At 43.9% G+C, this 17,819-nt stretch overlaps 1 pseudogene; it reads left to right on the plus strand.

Moving 5' to 3' along the window:
- The first annotated feature begins 7,565 nt into the window (after positions 1 to 7,565).
- LOC113886158 lies at positions 7,566 to 16,575 on the plus strand (annotated as a pseudogene).
- Positions 16,576 to 17,819: the final 1,244 nt, after the last annotated feature.

Below are 17,819 nucleotides of genomic sequence, written 5' to 3' on the forward strand. Positions count from 1 at the left end.
AGTAGCTTAGCAGGGGAGTGGAGATGCAGATAGGGATTGAGGTAAGGTTGTTAGGTATGGGGGGATGTTTTTCAGATGACAAAAGAAGAGTTGGAGTAAGGAGCATGTGGTCCTCCACCCACTCACTCATCGGGGACCTGCCTGAATTTGCTATCTTGGGCCTCTCATGGTATCACTAAGACAGAAACTTCATTCTATAAACTTCTTATTACAAAACGATTTCAAACATAACAAATATAGGAAAGAAGAAGGTCATGAACCTTATATTTCATCATTCAGCATCAATAACTGCAAAACTAACCTCTTAGTCCCACAGGTTGTCATAGACCGGAGACTATGAAACATCAAGGTGGTGGACAATTGAGTTCCCAGTGAAGATATTCTTGACTTGCATCAGGTCTTTTTCTTCTTGCTGTGTTCTCATTTGTGGTGAGGGAAGGGAAGCAGGAAGAGGGAGAATAAGAGAGAAAAAGAGGGAGAGGATAATCCCATCATGAGGGACCACCATCAAAACCCCATGTCAACTTGCATACCTCCCAAAGGCCCTATTTCCTAATACCATCACATTGGGAGTCAAGGATGGACACAATTCAATTCATAGCAGCTATGCAGATTTGTTTTTAAATCAAGACAGACCCTCATTTCATTCTCTCTTTTACCCCTTGTTCATTTTCCTGAAGTGTTTTAGGGACGAGATGAACATTTCACAAAATATACATTCATTAGGGGTATTTGGGGTAAAATGATAGGATGTGAAAAAAATGCTCGTTTGTCCCAATAAAATTAACATCTAATATCCAGTCCATGTACAAATTCCCCTGATTCTCAAAAAGCAGTTTTCACAGTTTATTGAAAGAATGTAGTCATATGTTGCACTTGGTTGTTCTCCTTTAAGAATAAATAACTGTTCCTCTCCCAATTTTAATGTCATTTACTTGTTTGAAAACTGGGCAGAAGCAGGGCGGTTTCTCTTACAGAATGTCCCACTATTGGTTTTAGAGCAGGAGTCCACAATACCAGAACAGTGGGTCAGGACCAGTACTGGTCCTTGGTCTATTAGGAACCAGACCTCCACAGCAGGAGGTGGGCTGCAAGCCACTAAGTGAGGCTTCATCTATGTAATAACTGCTCCCCATCACTCTCTCATCATCCCCAGAAGGGACAGTCTAGCTTGTTTTCCTGGAAATGTTTGTAGTTACATAACCTATGCTTAATAGAAACAAAAATAGCATAAATATTGATGATTATTTTCCTTTCTCAGTGCTCAGAATGGTGAGTTGGTGCCCTAGCAATCTATCAGTGATAAATTAGATGTTGCCTATTAACATTTGGACACGTTCAGCCAGCTTAAAAATATTATTTAAAAAAAAATAAGATCATGGGATCCAGCCCCATCCTTCATGGCAAATAGAAGGAGAAAAGGTGGAAGCAGTGACAGATTTCTTCATCGTAGCCTCTAAAACCACTGTGGATGGTGACTGCAGCCATTAAATCAGAAGGCATTTGCTTCTTGGCAGGAAAGTTATGAGAAACATAAACAGTGTTTTGAGAAGCAGAAACATCAATCTGCCCAACAAACTGGTAGATGTTTGGCCTTTTCATTTGGATTCCTGAACTTTCTGTCTAGTCCCCATTGGTCTTTGAAGTCCCTCAGCTTTCTGGTCCTTCAAGATACCCAAGATTATTTTGTGCTTTTCTTTACCCAATCCTGACATCAGCCATCTCTTTAAGATCTATTGATGAGAAATGTATTTAGAAGCTAGATGCTAGACCTCAAAATAGTCCCTCTTATCAAGTTGTCATTCCTTCTAGGCTTTACAGTGGTCAGAGGAGGAAGTACACATTTTCCTTAAAAATTAATATAACAAGGAATATAATTATTTCGTACAAACTTATGCTTTCAGTTCAAGATTTAAGACAGCGGGGTTTGAATTAAACTTCTATATGTTATGTGTGAACCTCTTTTTCTAGCCACTGAAAGGCTTACTTCAAAACAATAGTTTTAATTATTGTCTTGCTTGCTTTTACCTGTTAACATACATATGATTCTGTCACAATAACAGAAACAATATGAGGAACAATAAGTTGTTGAATTATTGCTGTCTGCAGCTGTGATGGTGGTGCAGATGCATGGCAGATGCAACAGGAGCACAGACGCACGGCAGAGATGAACTACCCCACGTCCAAATCAGGGGTGGCCACCAAGAGGAGCTACCTTACTTCCAAGGTAAGGAGAAGCAGCTGTGCTTTGCTGGAGCAGCTGTGAAGAGACACCCCATGTCCAAGGTAAGAGAAACCCAAGTAAGATGGTAGGCGCTGAGAGAGAGCATCAGAGGGCAGACAGAATGAAACCACATTCACAGACAACAAGCCAATCTGTCACACAGACCACAGCTTTGCCTAACTTGATGAAACTAAGCCATGCCTTGTGGGGCCACCCAAGATGGACGGGTCATGGTGGAGAGGTCTGACAGAATGTGGTCCACTGGAGAAGGGAATGGCAAACCACTTTAATATTCTTGCCTTGAGAACCCCACGAACAGTATGATAAGGCAAAAAGATAGGACACTGAAAGATGAACTCCCCAGGTCGGTAGGTGCAAATTATGCTACTAGAGATCAGTGGAGAAATAACTCCAGAAAGAATGTAGGGATGGGGCCAAAGCAAAGACAACACCCAGTTGTGGGTGGGACTGGTGATAGAAGCAAGATTCGGTGCTGTAGAGAGCAATATTGCATAAGAACCTGGATTGTTCGGTCCATGAATCAAGGAAAATTCATTTCATTTCAGTTCAATCTCTCAGTTATGTCCTACTCTTTGAATTGCAGCATGCCAATTCACACCAATGGCCTCCCTGTCCATCACCAACCCCCGGAGTTCACTCAAACTCACGTGCATCGAGTTGGTGATGCCATCCAGCCATCTCATTCTCTGTCATCCTTTTCTCCTCATGCCCCCAATCCATCCCAGCATCAGTCTTTTCCAATGAATCAACTCTTCCATTGAGGTGGCCAAAGTACTGGAGATTTAACTTTAGCATCATTCCTTCCAAAGAACACCAAGGGCCAATCTCCTTTAGAATGGACTAGTTGGATCTCCTTGCAGTCCAAGGGATTCTCAAGAGTCTTCTCCAACACCACAGTTGAAGAGCATCAATTGTACAGTGCTCAGCTTTCTTCACTGTCCAACTTTCACATCCACACATGACCATTGGAAAAACCATAGCCTCGACTAGACGGACCTTGGAAGAGGTCAAACAGGAGATGACAAGAGTGAACATAGACATTCTAGGAATCAGCGAACTAAGATGGACTGGAATGGGTGAATTTAACTCAGATGGCCATTATATCTACTACTGTGGGCAGGAATCCCTTAGAAGAAATGGAGTAGACTTCACAGTCAACAAAAGAGTCTGAAATGCAGTATTTGGATGCAATCTCAAAAATGACAGTGTGATCTCTGTTCATTTCCAAGGCAAACCATTCAAAATCACGGTAATCCATGTCTATGCCCTGATCAGTAACACTGAAGAAGCTGAAGTTGAATAGTTCTATGAAGACCTAGAAGACCTTCTAGAAAACACCAAAAAAAAAAAAAAAGATGTCATTTCCACTATAGGGGACTCGAATTAGGAGTCAAGAAGCACCAGGAGTAACACACAAATTTGGCCTTGGAGTACAGAATGAAGCAGGGCAAAGGCTAATAGTGTTCTGTCAAGAGAACACACTGGTCATAGCAAACACCCACTTCTGACAACACAAGAGAAGACTCTACATATGGACATCACCAGATGGTCAATGCCAAAATCAGATTGCTTATATTCTTTGCAGCCAAAGAAGGAGAAGCTCTATACAGGCAGCAAAAACAAGACTGGGAGCTGATGGTGGCTCAGATCATGAACACCTTATTGCCTAATTCAGACTGAAATTGAAGGAAATGGAGAAAAGCACTAGACCATGCAGGTATGACCTAAATGAAATCCCTTATGAATATACAGTGGAAGTGAGAAATAAATTTAAGAGACTAGATCTAAAAGACAGACTGCCTGATGAACTATGGATGGAGGTTCATGACATTGTACAGGAGGCAGGAATCAAGACCATTCTAAAGAAAAATAAATGCAAAAAATCAAACTGGCTGTCTGAAGAGGGCTTACAGATAACTATGAAAAGAAGGGAAGCAAAAAGAAAGGAGAAAAGCAAAGATATACCCATTTGAATGCAGAGTTCCAAAGAAGAGATAAGAAAGCCTTACTCAGCGATCAATGCAAAGAAATAGAGGAAAACAACAGAATGGGAAAGACTAGAGATCTCCTCAAGAAAATTAGAGTTACCAAGGGAATATTTCATGCAAAATGAGCTCAATAAAGGACAGAAACGGTATGGACCTAACAGAAGCAGAAGATTTTAAGAAGAGGTGGCAAGAATACACAGAGGAACCGTACAAAAAAGATCTTCGCAACCCAGATAATCACGATGGTGTGATCACTCATATAGAGCCAGACATTCTGGAATGTGAAGCCAAATGGGCCTTAGGAAGCATCACTACAAACAAAGCTAGTGGAGGTGATGGAATTCCAGTGGAGCTATTTCAAATCCTGAAAGATGATGCTGTGAAAGTGCTGCACTCAATATGCCAGAAAATTTGGAAAACTCAGCAGTGGCCACAGAACTGGAAAAGCTCAGTTTTCATCACAATCCCAAAGAAAGGCAGTGCCAAAGGATGCTCAAACTACAGCACAATTGCACTCATCTCACACGCTAGTAAAGTAATGCTTAAAATTCTCCAAGCCAAGCTTCAGCAACACACGAACCATGAACTTCCAGACGATCAAGCTGGTTTTAGAAAAAGCAGAGGAACCAGAGATCGTATTGCCAACATCTGATAGATTATCAAATAAGCAAGAAATTCCAGAAAAACACCTACTTCTGCTCTACTGACTATGCCAGACTTTGACTGTGTGGATCACAATAAACCGTGGAATTTTCTTAAGGAGATGGGAATACCAGACCACCTGACCTGCCTCTTGAGAAACCTGTATGCAGGTCAGGAAGCAACAGTTAGAAGTTGGCATGGAACAACAGACTGGTTCTAAATTGGAAAGGAGTATGTCAAGACTGTATATTATCACCCTGCTTATTTAACTTATATGTAGAGTACATCATAAAATCGCTGCGCTGGAGGAAGCACAGACTGGAATCAAGATTGCTGGGAGAAATATCCATAGCCTCAGATATGCAGCTGACACCACCCTATTACAGAAAGGGAAGAATAAAGAACCTCTTGAAGGGGAAAGAGGAGATTTAAAGGTTGGCTTAAAGCTCAACATTTAGAAAACTAAGATAATGGCATCTGGTCCCATCACTTTATGGCCAATAGATCGGTAAACAGTGGAGACAGTGGTTGACTTCATTTTTCTGGGCTCCAAAATCACTTCAGATGTTGATTGCAGCCATGAAAATAAGAGACGCTTACAGCTTGGAAGGAAAGTTGAGACCAATCTAGACAGCATATTGAAAAGCAGAGAAATTACTATGTCAACAAAAGTCCATGTAGTCAAGGCTATGATTTTTCCAGTGGTCATGTATAGATGTGAGAGTTGGACTATAAAGAAAGCTGAGCCCCGAAAAATTGATGCCTTTGAACTGTGGTGTTGGAGAAGAGTCTTGAGCATCTTCTGAACTGCAAGGAGATCCACCCATCCATCCTAAAGGAAATCAGTCCTGAATGTTCACTGGAAGGACTGATGTTGAAGCTGAAACTCTAATACTTTGGTCACCTGATGCAAAGAGCTGACTCATTTGAAAAGACCCTGATGTTAGGAAAGATTGAGGGCAGGAGGAGAAGGGGATGACAGAGGATGAGATGGTTGGATGGCGTCACCAACTCAATGGACATGAGTATGTGTGGGCTCTAGGAGTTGGTGATGGACAAGGAGGCTTTGCATGCTGCCGTTCATGAGCTCACAAAGAGTTGAACACGACTGAGCAACTGAACTGAAGTTGTTGAATACAGTGTCAGATTTCTTTCCTTTTTTCTTTTGTTTTTTTTGGTTTTGTTTTTTGATGGGCAAGATTTTTGTTTTTCCTTTAGAAGTTATTCCACTCTGAATGTAGAGTCATAAGTCTGAATTTTAAAGCCACTTAAGTAATGTGTTATTATAGGTAGCTAGTCAACAACTTGATGCAATTAGATTTATTAGTCTTTGTTCTCAATTTGTTCAGTTCATTTCAGTCCTTCAGTTGTGTCTGTCTCTTTGCAACGCCATAGACTGCAGTATGCCAGGCTTCCCTATCCATTATCAACTCCCGGAGCTTTCTCAAGCTCATGTCCATCGACTTGGTAATGCTATCCAACCATCTCATCCTCTGTCTTCCGCTTCTCCTCTTGCATTCAATCTTTCCTAATATCAGGGTCTTTTCCAATGAGTCAGCATGTTTAGTATGCAATCAGACTCTTTTTAAATCAGCCAACATGAATTAAATTCCTCTCTGTCCCTACTGCACTCCCAACTCTATGCCAGAAACAAAAAAACTGCAGAGACTGAAGGTTGATTCCAGCACGTCACTGTGGAGATTTTGTTCCCTCTTTTTTACTGGAAAAAAAAAAAAGTTTCTAACATTAAAATCAGTAGATTGTACATAAATATCCAAACTTCTGATTCTCTTAAAAACATGGCCAACTGGAGTGCTTTACAGTATGGGTGAAGTAGAGGAAAGGCTGCTCCCAGTGATAAGGCCTGTGCTGCCTGGATTCCAACAAGACCACCTAGTCCTAGTATCATATCTCCTGCATCCTGAGGCCACGAGTTAGAGAGAACTAGACTTCTAGCTCTCTTAAGATGGACTACTTTTGTCTTGATCAACTTTGACTTTGAAGCCTTTAACCCAGAACCTAGCACAGTTCTTCCTTGTACAGTTGTTGGATGATATAAAATATCTTGTGGATGGGTATGAAATTTTTTCCAATACTGAAACCATGTAATGGAAATACTGGTCTACCCTAAATCTTTGATGCAGCCTGGCATCATAGGTGCCCTGATGTCTGCCATTAGACCCACTACCTAAAGCCAGTTGTATGCCCCTGGGCTGTCCCTGAAGTCTTCACTTTGCCATTTGACAATTTATCCTCCTAGCAATCTCCTCTTCCACGAAGACAGCAATGCCTATCTCATCAAGTGGCTAGGAAGATGACATGAAAACACACGTGTCGAGCATGGCCCCTAGTATCCATTTTCATAATGTTCTTAGCAGTTTTTTTTCTCCAAGTAGGCAAGGTTCTCTGTCTTCTTAGATGTCCATGCAGATCAGTTTGATTTTCCAGCCAAAATTCAAGGAAGAGATTACAGTTCAATTCTCTGTATTCTGAGAAGCTTCAAAGGCCACTCACCAAGGACACTGATGAAGGTAAAGATTTTACCAAGATCTTTATGTTTTTTTCAGATCTTTTAGTGGCCTAAAGGCAAAAACTCGGGTAGGTCAGAGCATATATAACTAGGGGCTCCTTGTCACCACTACATGCTAAGAACCCAAACTTCCCTGAGTACTTGGATGCATGAAAGAAGCATGAAGTGGCTTGTGGTCCTTGGGCTGGTGGCCTTCTCAGAGTGCATAGTCAAGTAAGTATGGGGACTGTAAGTCTCATCATATTCCTTTCTCGGATTTTTCTTTTCATCTGATTATTCTTCCAGCCATCAGGTTTAGAAGGGAATGGAATATTTCCCTAAGAGTCTTAAAGTTCAACTCTCACTTATTGATAAGTAACTTGCTAGAGGAACTGTGGATCCCAAGGTCTTGGTGTAAATTTGGATTGCACAGCTCTTGGGGTCCAGTCATGTCATGACCTGTTGAAAATGCAACTCCTTGCAACTGTTCAATGCACAGTCTATGCAGATGTTGATGTGGTCCTGTGGAATAGCACTTTCTACATTTTATTCAACACATCCTCTTTTTTCCCTGTCTATTTCAGTGTGCATATGCCTATGTCTGCATCTCGGTATCACTGTCATTTATCTCTCCATCTCTTTGGAAGTCACTGGGAGTGTATTTTTCTTTGTGTTGTTTGCTTTTAATTTTTCACTTGACTCTTCCTTCCTTCTCAAGCTTCTGAATTTCCCTTATTTGTTGCCTATATCTTGGATTCTTCCTTTAACTCTCTCTTCTCTTTCAACTTGGACAAAAATACACTGTTTTATATACACTGTTTTATATCTGACAAGCAGTGTGACCACAGCCAACTCAGAAACCTCTTGCATTTCAAATTGCTCCCTTGTAAAAGAGGATAAGAGTCCCCCTTCCACCTCCTTCCTTGACATTCTATGAGAAGGAATGAGTGGGATGGCAAAAGCAATATAATGGCTGTAATTTTTTGAGACTTCCTATTTATCAGGTACCTTATATCCATCACTTCACTTATCCCCAAGATATTTTATTTGGAGGGTTTGTATTGTTACATTCCACCATTTCACCGAAGTGGAGACTGAGACACCACATGGTCATATGGCTTACCCAAGATTGCAGAACAGAACCTGTATTCAAATCTATGCCTTTGCTATGGTATATGCATAAAATTTTGATGATAATTTGCCTCATAAAAATGATTAGAAAATACACAGGGCCATTACAATGACAGTTATACCTTAACACTGACAGTTTGTTGTAGCATCTTCTTTGTTTTCTTTGTCAAAAGCTTAGTGAAAGAATACCTCTAAGGAGAGTGAAGACCATGAGAAAAACCTCAGTGGAAAAAACATGCTGGACAACTTCCTGAAGGAGCATATTTACAGACTGTCCCAGATTTCTTTTCATGGCTCAAATCTAACTATTCACCTGCTGAGAAACATCAGGGATGTGAGTATTTTGGGAGGATGGTGCTCCACAGCGCCCCCTGGTGCTCTAGCCTAGCACTGGGGCTCATCCGGAGGTGCCAGGTGGGATGTTGAGGTTGGGGTTCCTGCAGGAGGCAGAGACATTGGAAAACAGGGACCCCACCAGAGGAGAAGTCACTCTCATCCTTAACTGTTGGTCTTTGTGACTGGGCCTGGCAATTACCAGGTGGCAGGTAAATATCCATTTCTGTGTCAAAGATGTGTCATTAGTTTGAGGGTGATTGTTCCTTCTGAACAAAGTGAGCCACTCAGTTACAGATGAAGAGTGAACCATCACTGATCAAAAGGTAGAGCCAACTGCAAAGCAATTGTGAATCCCCAGGCAGAGGAATTCAGTTTCCACAGATGCAAGAACCACAGCAGTAAAAAGTTACTGAACCTGTATTCCGTGTATGGTCATAAGAATCACTGTGGTTTCTGTTTTAAGATTAGAAAAAGGGCTTATTTTGTCTTCAAGATGTCTTCAAGAATGCCCATGCCAGCCTGAGAGATAGGCAAAGAGTAAATACGTGTCAAATGAAAGGGTCACCTGTGTGGTGTTGATTAAATGTGGCCTGAGTTTAGAGGGAGTGCCTGGGGTTGAACAAAAGGACCTCCTGGAGAAGCCGGTGCTTAGGCTGGGTTTGAAGAGACTACAGAGTTTCTCAAATGAAGGCACCAGGATTTCCCTGGGTGTCCAGTAGTCCTGGAGGCCCAGTGGTTTTGCCTCTGGGCTTCCCATGCAGAGGTACCACTTCAACGCCTTGTTATAGAGTCAGTATCTTGCATACAATGTAGCACAGGAAAAATATATCAAATGCAGATACCTCTGTGACCAAAGTCTGTGAGCTTCACAGTGGTTAGAAAGTGATCTCAAGAGATACGTGACACCCAGAGGGAGGCATCTGTGTGGGAATAGAGGGTAGCCAGTTCTGCACTAACCCACTCCCTCTTTTTCCCTGTAGATGCTCTACGTGGGTAACATCACCATTGGAACACCCCCTCAACAATTCCAGGTTATCTTTGACACAGGTTCATCTGACTTGTGGGTGCCCTCCATCTTTTGCACCAGTCCAGCCTGTTGTGAGTACTGACACCCCGTACACGGACCATCCTTCACTTGCCCTGCCACCCTGTTTCCACACTTGGCACCTGATGACACTCATCTCTTGTGTCTGCAGCTACACACATTAGGTTCAGACATCTTCAGTCTTCCACCTTCTGATCTACCAATAAGACCTTCAGCATAGCCTATGGATCTGGGAGAATGAAAGGAGTTGTTGTTCATGACACAGTTCGGGTAACACTGTAAAAAATGCTGAGGCAGGACTGGCTATGGCGTGACCAGTGGTTGCAAAACAGATGCAGGACCATCTGGCAGGACCCTTCCTAGCCTAACTCCCATAGATATTGGCCATCTTATCCACAGGGTCATGTCTCTGGGGAGGCAATGGCCATGGTGGCACATGAGCAAACAAATTAGCTAACCCAGACACTGGCTTGAGGTGTGGACTTGCAGCTCCTCTGCCTATGAGAAGTTCAAGGTTCATTTTTCTGGGAACAAGAAGAAAGGATAAAAGCACCCACTTTTATATTCATGGACTATTCCAGGAACTTTCAGTTGATAACTGTTTTAATCCTGCAACAACCCCACACCACAGTTACTCTGGTTAGCTTATGAGACATATGAGGAAACTGAGGTGCAGACAGCAAGGGCCTTGCTGAGGGCACACATATGGTAAAAGGTGGAGTTAGGCTGGCTTTTCAGGACTGAAGTTGCTGTGGGGTGTTTGGGGACAGGATAAAACTGATCTGGGGACCCTGGAGGCAGTCAAGTGCTTCAGGTATCCAGAGTGGAAAACTGGGGACCTAAGAAGTCAAGGGGCCTGATAAATGAGTTCTCACCCTAGAGGACCCTTGAGAGTCTAATAAACCTATGGCCTCCCTCCCCCACTTATACTTGAGTAGTTCCCCTCTCTCTCTCTCTCTCATACACACTTACATAAATATACACATATCCCCAAAAGTGAATTTCCCAGGCAGTAATTTCATAGAATCCTGCAAGCAAGATTGTGTTTTTGGCTTCTGTCTTCCTGGACAGATGCAGAATCCACAGTACCTTACAGAGAATGCAGTCGATTCCTGTCATTAGGTCATGCCATAGAGAAGGCTCTCTTGCTCTCGATAGTTTTATCCACAAGGTGGCACCAATGGGTCCTGGCCTGACTCGGTTGCCCGACCTGGACAGAAGCCACAAGGCCAATTTGACTCACTCGGGTGGTGTTTTTCACAAGGGCAGATGTTTTAAAATTCACAACCTCTCTCAAATGGAACCCAAATTCCCCTCCCAGCTTGGTCTAACCTTCTGAGGTCCACCAAAGACACAGCCCAGCCTCAATTCTTCTTTGAGGATCTAGCAGCAGTGCACCCCAGCCCAGTCCTAGTCCCACTTCACGTATCTGTAAGTGGGAACACTCTTCTCTCCCACAGATTGGGGACCTTGTAAGTACTGACCAGCTGTTTGGTATAAGCATGGAGGAATATGGGTTTGAGGGTATACCTTTTGATGGCATCTTGGGTTTGAACTACACCAACATATCCTTCACTGGATCCATCCCCATCTTTGACAAGCTGAAGAATCAAGGTGCCATTTCTGAGCCGGTTTTTGCCTTCTATTTGAGCAAGTAAGTCTGAGATGGACACTCCCTATCTCCACATTAGCTATAAGATGCTTTCAGTTGCAGGAAAATTATAGAACACTTGATAAAGAAGTATCCTGAGATATAATTTAACCAAGGATAATTTTGGACCCAGAGACTACCTGGCTTCACTGCTGGATTTTATAAATAAAAGTTTATTGGAACACAACCCAACTCCTGGGCTTAAGACCACTAACTTGGTCTAGGGAGCTGAGTGAGGAGGAAGGCTAATGGAAGGCAACAGGAAACAAGTTGAAGTCAAAGGCATTACGATTTGCTTATAAATTTGATAAGGAAGGAAGGAGAAGGATGGTAGATATCTTCCCTTCCTACTTAGCATATCACTGGGAGCCCATTTCCAGCGACCCAACCCAATTTGTAGGAGCCAGTGAGAAATGAAAGTGTGGGACACAAAAGTGTGGGACACAAAAGTGTGGGACCCCTTGTTCAAGAAATATTAGGCATTTCAAGACAGGGAGAGCACAGTGGGGTCCCTTCTGAGTGTGGGGCCCTTTGGATAGTAGAGGTCTTAGGCCAGTGGAGCCAACTCTGGGTGACCTGAACCCACACCCTTAGAACTCCCAGGCCTTGATTTTCCTGAAAAATGACAAGATGGTCAAGGGGAAAGCAAAACGCTTCAGCACCCTTTCCTCTGAGATTGTCTGAGCACTCAGGTCACAGGTGGTCCAGGGCGTCTTCAGAAGACATAGTGGGTGGAGTCCAGCCAGGTGACTCAGCTTCTAACCTCCTTTGTGCCACTCATTAGCCTGTAACAGGGCTCAGTCTGGATCTCAATCTCTCCTAGACTCAATTTCTGCACCTGTACATGGGGACATTATTAAGGCCTTGATGGGTGGACAAGCACAGCTCTCAGACAGTGCTGTTGTTACTGTCCTCCAAGGATCCCCCCATCACTTCTCTCTACAGAGACAAGCGGGAGGGCAGTGGGTGATGTTTGGTGGGGTGGACAATTGCTACTAGAAGGGAGAGCTCAACTGGGTACCATTGATCCAAGCAGGCGACTGGATTGTACACATGGACCAGTAAGCCTCTCCCTCTGAGGGTCAGCCCAAGTGATGCTCCCACTACTATACGTGGACACAGGCAGACACACACAAATTCATTCTCAGACACACACTCACACAGACATACACACCACCTGCAACGTCACAGACAGACACACAGACACATGGAAACACACAAGCAGACACTTATAAACGTGCACAGAGACACATAAAAAAATGCATAGCTAGTCAGAGACACACAAGCACACACAGAGACACATAGAAACACACATATAAACAAACACAGAAGCACATAGATACAAAAACAACCCATGGGTTGATAATCCCCAGGCCTTCTGAGAAAGGCTCTGACCAGGGTCCTAAAAGGCACCAAAGAGGTCTGTGCAGCTAGGAGAGGGCTGCACCAACTGCCCTTTGAGGTGGGGAGCATGGTTATAGGACTCTACAGTGTGGTGAACAGAGGATCAGGGATAATTTCACCAGCCTGAAAAGAGCTATAATAAGATGACCAACTGTCCAGGGCTACCTAGGACATAGGAAGTTCTCAGTACAGATAAATGTCATTTTAAAAACAGGGACAGTCCTGAGAAAATGGGGAAAACTGGTCTTCTTAGGGAGCAGCTACTGAGCAGTGGAGAGAGGTTAGCTGCAGTCTTAAGACGTGAAAGCAAATAATAAAAAAGACACCCCACGTTCTTGAGCATAGAGTGGGACCAGGGCTATAACAGAGAATCAGGAAGGTGGGATCCAGGACCGACCTGAGGAAAAGAGGCACAATTGATAGGATTCTGTGTGATACCCTCAGACAAAAGGTGACCTGTCCTTTGGAGTTTCTGTGGGCTAGTCATGTATTTCCTGGCCAGGGTCTCAGGATCTGAGCTGGTTGTAGGAGCAGTGCTGGCAGACACCCTCTCCCATAGGAACCCCTCTTTCCCCTACTATGAGAATCTGCTGCCCCTGCAAATATCCATCTTCACTCTGTGTGCGACGCAATATGTGTTCCCCACCAGATACAGCTCTCTGGAGGTTTCTTATTGTTTCTCAGTCTTCATTCACTCATTGAACAGACAAGCATTGGGTATCCACTGTGTTCCAGGCACTTTAGGGAGGCAAGGAGAATAAAACTCACCCTCACATCTAAGAAGGCATATATACATGAAGTGACTCGCCCACATAGTGAATTGTGACTTTTGTACATGCTAGACATGAGGAGGAGAGGGCAATGGCAACCCACTACTCTTGCCTGGAAAATCCCAGGGACGGTGGAGCCTGGTGGGCTGCCCTCTGAGGTCGCACAGAGTCGGACACAAATGAAGTTAGTTAGCAGCAGCAGCAGACATGAGGAAGGGTCTACAGAGAGTGACTAAGACAGGAAACTGATAACCACCAAGGGAAAGACTTCCCAAAAACAATACAATAAAGCAGGAATCTGGAAGATGAGAAGCAAATTGCTAGTCAAAGAGGAGTGGAGTCTTCTAGGAAGGAAGACCAGCTTGTGTCATGGTACAAAAGATCCTGGTCTATTCAAGTAGTGCATTCGAGGATGTCAAGAAATGTGCTGTGTCTAGAGCAAAGGAAAAGAGGGTGAGAGATGAAGGGCTGTTTAGGAGACAATCAGGAAGGGGACAACTCTGGGGAGACTCAGAGTGACCTTGATGCCCGCTTTCTTCCTTTGTCTCAGCATCTCCATGAAAAGAAAGGTTATTGCTTGTTCTGGTGGCTGCGAGGCTGTTGTTGACATCCGGGTATCACTGATCAAAGGCCCAAGAACACTGGTTGATAACATCCAGAAGCTCATCGACGCCATGCCACGGGGTTTCAAGGTGAAGGGTCATGCCCCAGGGTCAATCCCAGTCTCTACACACAACAAGGATCACCAGGGCCAACCTCTCACCCTCTCTCTCTAACAGCACTACGTTTCATGTTCTGTGGTTAATACCCTGCCCTCTATTACCTTCACCATCAACGGTATCAACTACCGTTGTGTATCAACTACCGAGTGCCAGCTCGAGCCTACATTCTCAAGGTGAGGGGATAATACTGAGGGTTGGTTCTCAAACTGGAGCTTGCAGGAACACTTGGGCTGCTGCTGGGAGGAGGGCGCCCTCTGCAGGCCATGTCACACCATTGCAGATGCTGCTGAGCCCTGTAGCTTTGCCAGTACCTCCCACAAAACCAATTACTTGAGAGTAAAGGGCCGTGTGGAACACTGATCTTCCTGAAATATGTGGACAGGCCACACCATATGGCATGGTGGGAGTCAGGGAGAGGGGAACACTAAGATCCTCAGTCTCAAAGTGCTTCAATTCAATCCAAACCCTTAGTTGCATGAACATGAAATTCAGCTATGGCAGTCCCTGAAACAGCCCATGTTACAATGAGAATGGCTGGGGACAGTCCCAGTGTGATATCCTAGCATAAGTTAACAGTCTCCCTTCCCTTCTCAAAGTTTTCCTGGTTTGGATAATAAATTACATGGTTAGCCTAGGTCTTGGCTGCACCTTCCCCTTGCTCTGGCCAGGTGCCTCCTTTGTGAGTTGGGGTACCCGATCCCTCTGTGGGGAGGTTGAATGCTAATGTGAATAAAGGGTGCACAGTGACTGCTCAGCCCCAGCACAGGGTGGAGGCTTCATGTCAGCTCCCTGTGGGAGTTCAGAGCAGGCTGATGGGCTCAAAGAAGGCTTTGAGGAAGAGAGGGAATTTCAGGAATTCTAAAACCAGAAACTCATTGAGCCATATGGAAGGTTGCTTGATCCCAGGCAAAACTGCACTGGATTCCATGCAAATGACATCCCAAGGTGCTCTGCATTGGGGCACTGGGGACTTACTCGGGGTGATGAGGGCTACAGACTCACCAGTGGGAATGGCGAACCAGAGTACACTACCCAACCAAGCCTGGTGGCCAAAGAGGGTGAGTGCGGGCTGAAGGAGGGTTCTCAGAGTTCCTGAGTTAAGTCTTCAGGGACGTGTTGTGGGCACTGCTCTACTTAAGATGGATAACCAACAATGAGTTGCTGTGTAGCCCGGGGAAATCCACTCAGTTATACGACAGCTTGGATGTCACAGGACATCCAGGGTACACGGATACATACGGTTAAGTCCATTTACTGTCCAACTGAAACTCAGAATATTGTTAATCAGCTGTACTCCAATACAAAATAAAGTTTTTTAATAAAGTACGGATTGTGGAGATGCATGATGAGAACCAGCATTCTCTGCAGAGAAAACAAGGAGCAGGAGCCAGAAGGAAAGAAACAGGGAGAGAGGAGAACTATGGACAACTTGTTCTTTTCTAAAAAATTATATTGAACTGTGGCTAATCTTCAGTGGTGCGTTCAGTTCTGCCACACAACAATGTGACTCAGTTATACACATTAAAAATATATATGTTTTCTTATTCTTTTTCATGTGGTTTATGACTGGATAGTTAATATACTTCCTTATGCTCTACAGTAGGACTTTGTTGTTTTTCATTCCTCTGTTTCTCCAAATCCCAGTCCTCCCCTTGCCCACACCCTTCCTCATGGAAACCTCATCTCTTGGCCCTTTTTGGTTGTGGATGAACTCTCATATCCCCTGCTAATGAGAAAATCCCTTGATACTTACCAAAAGAGGGAAATAAAACAAAGAATTGTGATGGGTCTGGATATTGGGGGAGTCACTGGTAAGGGTTCATGCTGACTGTTGTGTGTCTCTGACTCCCCCAGGATTCTAGAGGCCACTGCTATACCACCTTAGAAGAGAACACAGTGAGGACATCTAGAGAGACCTGGATGCTGGGGTGACATCTTCCTGAGGCTGTATTTCTCAGTCTTTGATTGAGGAAATGACAGGATTGGCCTGGCACAGGCAGTGTAAATGCTTGGAGTGGTTCAGGAATCAGTAAGGACACTCCTAACACACACTCACTCACACTTTGGGCACTGCTGCCCAGGATACTGGTGAACTGTATTTGGTGGTCTGCACACCCTATTCTCAGTAAAGAATAAAGGATTTCACTCTTAATAGTGCTGAAACAAATGGTTACCTCTGTTTGTGTCTGGGTGTGAAGGATCTAGAACCAAGTCTGAATCAAAATTGAGAGGAGGCCTACTCCAACTGGCTTCAAGAAAAAGGGAGACTCATTGAAATGATTCTGGGAATCCAGGACACAAGAATCAGAGAAATACAAAGATCTCAGTGACTGGACCCAAGAAATCAGAAGTCATCAATTCTCTCTCACCCTCGATCTTTCTCTTTGCTCTTCTTTGATGGTCTTAGCCTGGCAACTTTCTTCCTTAAGGCTTCTACACCTAGTGAGGGAGTCCAGGCTACCCGCCCTAGGGTTTTAAATCCTGAAGGCATCAGCTAGTAAAGAAAGATTGCAGATATCAGAGTTCAAGGGTGTTCTCTGAATGACCCCTCTCAGATCACATGTACAGTCCTAGATCAGCCATCCTGGCAGGGACATGGGGTCTTATGACTGGCTTTACATGGTCTTTGGCCCTGACCCAACAGCACACATAATTGTCAATTTCCTCCAGAACTACATGACTGAAGCTGGGGAGAGGCTGCCCCAAGGAAAGTGACTGGGAGATGGTCTAGGCCATGGAAGAGTTTGTGGGCACCCACCAACTCCACCACCTCCTCATTCAGGAATTATAAGGGGTAATGAAATAGACTCTCTTCATCCCATCTCAGATAATCTTATTACTAGCATGTGATAAGACTGAGAGCTGTGTGGGGAGAACCAAAGAAGAATGAATTACAGAGACATGAATGAAGGGTGGTGGCCTTTATTACTCATCATGAATGGTCTTCAGTAGGATCACATTCCCCTGCCCTTCTGTGTGCCCACCACCCCCAGGTTTGCCATGACCATGGAAGATACTTCGGCCAGTAGAATTTGAGTAGATATAATATGTCACTTCCAAATGGAAGTATTATTTTCTGTCCCACTAGCTGGAATGCAGATATAATGACAGGAGCTGGAGCAGCCATGTTAGACCAGAGGTATGTAGCATAGATGGAAGATGTAACAAGAAAGAAGTGGGCCCTCATCTCTGTGGAGAGATCTGCACTATATGACAGAGAATTGAGATTGTGTTGTATTTAAAACAACGTTATTTAGGGTTTGATTACAGTCATTGAACCTGTAACCTAACACTCATAATAGAATAACTGATCTTTGTGTTAGCCTTGTCTTGACATTAGGGTCTGAATGAGACAATATCTACCGATGTATACTTA

Source organism: Bos indicus x Bos taurus, chromosome 29 (genome assembly GCF_003369695.1).
Source record: "Bos indicus x Bos taurus breed Angus x Brahman F1 hybrid chromosome 29, Bos_hybrid_MaternalHap_v2.0, whole genome shotgun sequence".
NCBI classification, from domain to species: Eukaryota; Metazoa; Chordata; class Mammalia; order Artiodactyla; family Bovidae; genus Bos; species Bos indicus x Bos taurus.